Source organism: Salvia hispanica, chromosome 5, assembly GCF_029641045.1.
Source record: "Salvia hispanica isolate PSC_SH4W2 chromosome 5, Shi_PSC_v1, whole genome shotgun sequence".
Lineage (NCBI taxonomy): Eukaryota > Viridiplantae > Streptophyta > Magnoliopsida > Lamiales > Lamiaceae > Salvia > Salvia hispanica.
This window is the reverse complement of record NC_142696.1, coordinates 7,317,394-7,322,761: the sequence shown is the minus strand read 5'-3', so window position 1 is coordinate 7,322,761 and position 5,368 is coordinate 7,317,394. Positions and strand designations below refer to the sequence as shown.

The following is a 5,368-nucleotide window of genomic DNA, read 5'->3' as shown; positions in this document are numbered from 1 at the left end:
CTTATACAATTTTTTATTTTAAGATATTCTTTTACTTTTATCTTAGATAATAATTTATATTTAATTAAATTTAATGAACCTTTTAATTTTATCATTTAACTTATCTTATAATTATAAATATTCAGGAAACGTATCTTTCAATATAAATATAAATAATCAATTGAAAATTCGGATAGTTATTCTAAAAAAACTTCGATTTTAATCTTCAATCATCACGGTTAATCTTTTTATTATTCTCTACAACTTATTGAGATTATTGGATAACAAGATGATATTATATTTATAGATTATGCTAAGTTAAATAATGAAATATTAAAAAGTTCATTAAGTTTAATTAAATTTAGATTATTATCCAAGATAAATGTAAAAAAATCCCTAAAATAAAAAGATTGTACAAGGACCTAATGAAAGTTATGATAAAAGTACAAGGACCTACTAAAACGAAAAATTGTACGAGGACCTGATAAAAATATTGTGAAAAGTATAAGGACCTATTAAAACAAAAAAATTGTACAAGGACCTAATGAACATTTTGACTAAAGTATAAGGACCTAAGTATGTATTTTGCCTATATGGAATAAGATTGCAAGTTCTGTCATATACTATGTGGAGACATTGGGTTTTTGGTTTTATATATTAACCAAAACAGAAATAAATAAGAAAATAGAATAAAAGTAATACTCCTCCATTCTATAATAGATATCACACTTGACTAATGGCATGAGAATTTAAGAGACGTTGTTCTATATGTTAAGTGAACAGAGAAAATAGTATATTTATATTAATTTCAGAAATAATAATTTTTAAAAAAATGTGACATTTTTTTTGGGACATACTAAATATGATATCTATTATGGGATGGGGAGAGTAATAAAAAATTAGACAAAAAAAGAGAATTCCATAAATATTTACTTATTTTACTACTTTCGGGCATGATTGGTAGCTACTAAAAGCCCCATACACACACATAAAAGCCCATAATGTGCGGAGCTGTATCACCTTATCAACTGCTTGGTAGAGGCCGTCGATATCAGGCGACCCTTGCAATCCACTATCCCAGAAATTTTGAGGTATTACGTTTTCCTCGATTCATCGATTTGTGGTTTATGCAATTTATCCCCAAATTACCCTCTTTTACAGTTGAAGATCTGAACAGCAGAGGCGGACCTTGCAAGTGTTTGACGGCGAATTATCGACCAATCCGACAACCCTCAGGTACGCCGAAACCCACAGGTATGCCGTAACATAAATCGCTAATTTGTGTCGTTGAATTTTGAGATCTGGGCTTTAAACAGTAATACATGAGTCCGACGCTGAATGATTCTTCAAAATTGACTGAATACAAGTAATTTGGTAGTTTGCTCTTGCGATCTGATGTGATTTTCTCGATGCGATTACATTCTCTGTGTGAGTTTTAAAGATTCATCAGGATCTTCATCTCCTTCGCAATCTGTGTTTCAGTAATCGATGGTGGATTAATTTTGATTTTACAATTGAAGAAGACGCAAATAAACAATTATTACAATTCGATGTTATTTTACTTTTTGTATGTTTAAAGATTTGAAATTGATCAAGATATGGTAAAATAGAACGAGATATGCATAAAGAAAAACGTTAGAGAAAGTTTATTGAGATTTCGTTGAGTTGATTTCCAAAATTAATAACAAAATTTGGTGAAATCTGAGTGGAAAATCATTGAATTCTTGACAATTATTGCAATGCAACTTCATGTGTTTATTGAATGAGAAGAATAACAGATGAAATTGATCTATATACATATACATGGTTTGAATGAATATCTGATCACCGCATCTCTTGTGGTGTTGCAGTTTGAAGTGAATAGGGAGTGGAAAGTGGTCTCTGGGGAAGAAAGCACAGAGATCGAGTTTCAGAATCAAAGGAGAGGGGAGTGATCGAAGCAACTTAACCTCGGCCATCAGCCATTCCTCCCAAGTAAGATGCTTACTCATGGTAGAATGTATGGTGTTTTCTCTGTTTCTATTTGAAGTTAAGTAAGTAACCATGTTTGTTATCTTTGTCTAGTCCTCGTCTGCCAGTGAATGCGCCCGGACCAATTGTTGATGATCGCAGCACTCCCTTGATTCATATGACACCTATTGAAGAGGCTGATGTTGAACTTGCACCTTCCGTCTCCCACGCAGCTGATAGTGGCCCGATGATCCTACAGCCACAGCAGGGAAACTCAATGCAGCCCAATATTGCTCAGTAAATTACAGGAGTATGGATTCCGGGGGGGGGGGGGGGAGAGGGGGTCTGAGTTGAGAGGAAACCATGTTGCACCTGCTTATATGGATGCATTGAGGAGAAGATGGCGCGAAGTGGCCAAATAGTCCGCGCCAAATGAGCAGAGACACAAAGACGATGGAGGGCAAGGGAGTCAGATAACTTAAAAAAGAAAGGACATAAATGACATCACAATGGTTAGTATGACATTCCAGTAAATTGACTTTGGCCTACCAAACGATGGATTAATCTAAAAAAGGTTTGTACCAAACATCATTAAAGCCAACATTAATAATCTAAAATTGTTGTAAATCATGTTAACTGGGAAATGAGTAAAAGTCCAAGATTGCTACCAATCGCGCCCTAAGTGTATCACTTATCAGTTTAATCATCCAATCTTGATTATATAGTCACTAGGGCAAGTTATATAGATCCCAACTAATTGAGAAAATAGATTGCAAAGCTTTAACGTTGTCAATTAAAAGCATACAGTTTTATATAGTTTCTTAGACCCTTAAAAAGCCTCATTCCTAGATTTATTCGAGATATTGACTATAGTGTTACGACTCTGATCTAATATGTGGATTGTCTCTAGATTCCCACATACCAATAGATCATATATTCATTGATTGTCAGTCAATCATAAGTATTATCACATAGAGTTAGGACAAAATAAATGAAGAAAATCTTCAATTCATTTGTCTTTTTTCTCCCATTATCTTTTCTAATTTGGTAATCATTATACTTGTATGATTGACTATCGTTAAAAGCTTTTTTTTTTTTTGTAAGAAATAGACGAGCGAATCCGATTAATGTAAAATTTGAGGTTTCTTCTTTATAACAAAATGGAAAGTCCTCAAAATACCCTGTCTGATTGAAACCCAACACTCACTGCCACCATTGTCATCCTCTTGAAATAAACTTATAAAAGCTCAATATACATTTAAAAAAGTACTTAACAGAAGAATACTAAACTTAATTGGGCATCTGCAGAATTCGGCCCATCTCGGCCCGCTAGCCCACACACATTGCATGCACAAGCTGTCCTGCCCCGAGCTTGAGTTTACTCTCTCCGTCCACTAAATAATTAGTAGCATCTCAATTGTCTGCCATTTAAATCTCACTATCTATCTCCATCCACTAAACAATACTCCCTTTATTCCATAATAATAGAGACACTTTCATTTTTCGTCTTTTCAATAAAAGTAGTCCATTATCATTTATGGAAAGTTCTCTCTAACTCATTATCTATATATATATATATATCAATTTATTCACAAGTTATATCATTAGGGCCTACCATTAACCACTAATAATAATATGAGTTCCACTATCCACTAATATTATTTTAGGGATGTGATCAATTGCTAACTCATCCCTTAATTGCTAACTACAACTAATTTAAATCCATAGAATTTCCAGAGATCTAGTTGTCTATATATTGCTATGTGTAATTTTCTTTTATTATTATTTAAATTTAAATAGATTAAAAGAATGACCAAATTTAGGGCTTTGGACAAAATGTCAATACAGTATATATAAAGATCATCAATGTGATTCATTGAATATGTCAACACGATTTTGCATTAACATTGTATATGTGTTATATTGACATATTTTGATCCTTACATTTACATTAAACTGATAGGAAAAAATAAGAAAATTAAAAAAAAAATCAAATTTTGACATCGGAACATATGCAAGTGAGATCTCGTTAGAATCCTTATAAAATTATCTTTAATTTGATATATTTTGTATATTAAAATAATATAAATTGAGATAGTTATAATCATTTAAGGTTTTGGGACATTTTTAAAAGTTGATTATAACTATTTTTTTGTTAATTGACATTAATACACCTAATTGACATTTTTTGTGCATTTAATGATCTAATGCCCTACCATTTAGTTGTAGTTAGCAATTTAAGAGAGAGTTAGCAATATAACACACCTCTATTATTTTAATTATCAATCTCAAAATTTATCTTACTTTACCAATTACTCTCTCCGTCCGCGAATATTAGTCTCATTTCTTTTCTTCACGGGTTTTAAGAAATGTTAAGAAAAATGGGTGGGAGAAAGTTAATGGAATACAAGTTCCACCTGTATATATTAGTTTTAAATGATATGTGAGTGGAATGAGTTAGTGGAATGTGAGCCTCTTTACCATTTATGGTAACTATGAACAGGGACTCCTATTCGCGGATGGAGGGAGTACTCCCTCCGTTCCTTGTTAATAGAAGCATTTCTTTTTACACGGAGTTTAAGAATAGTGTTTTAAATGGATGGTGACAAAAAGTAAAAGAGGTGAAGAGAGAATAAAGTAAAAATGAGAATTACTTTTTGCCAAAAGTAGAAATGACTCAATCAACTTAAAACTTCCAAAAATTGAAAAATGACTCTATTAATTCACATGTCGTCTCAAATGTCCATGTTTTATGGGATAGAGGAAGTATCTCAATTTGTTATAGGGACGTCCGTAATTTAAAATCTCATTTTTTTTCCATTTAGATAGTGAATCCCATGCTCCACTAAATCATTAAACTTGCATTTTACTCAAAAATTACTTCCTCTTCTTCTTCTTTTTTAAATTGTCACGGTTGACTTGAGTCTACGACGATGAGGGAGGATAAACTAAAACTTCACAGCTGGAAAACGTCGTCGTACTAACTCAAACTTCATAACTGGGAAATGTCTTCCCATGGATAGAGCAACAAACGCAACGTTTACTTATTCACTTAATTAATGCCGAAAAACAAAGACAAAAACATTTATGCTAAAATCTTTTTTAATGGTACTATAAAACTCAAATAGAGAAAGAGAATAGCTTTAATGCACCTCAAAATCCATTTCATTTTGGAATTTTGATAAATAAATACCTATTTTAATTTTAGGTTTACACTACTAACATACCTTCAATGATTAGAAAATCTGCAAATAATATATTAATGTAACCTCTACTCCATTAATATGAGGTCTTTTGAAAATTGACCCTATAAGAAAACCCTGAGGGCTTATCCCAAAACAGAAAATATCATATTAATGTGGAGTTCCGTAATGCATCGACGAACCCAAACAATACCCAAATCACTTTTTGAGATTTATGAGTATAAAAAGCGAGTAGA

The 5,368-nt window shown here is 32.1% G+C and overlaps 1 long non-coding RNA gene across 1 annotated transcript; it reads left to right on the top strand.

Moving 5' to 3' along the window:
- The first annotated feature begins 946 nt into the window (after positions 1 to 946).
- Positions 947 to 2,745, top strand: LOC148924289 (uncharacterized). Its single transcript, XR_016130176.1, has 4 exons — positions 947 to 1,070; positions 1,141 to 1,233; positions 1,830 to 1,953; positions 2,044 to 2,745. It is a non-coding gene; the product is annotated as an uncharacterized LOC148924289 (long non-coding RNA).
- The last annotated feature ends 2,623 nt before the right edge of the window (positions 2,746 to 5,368 follow it).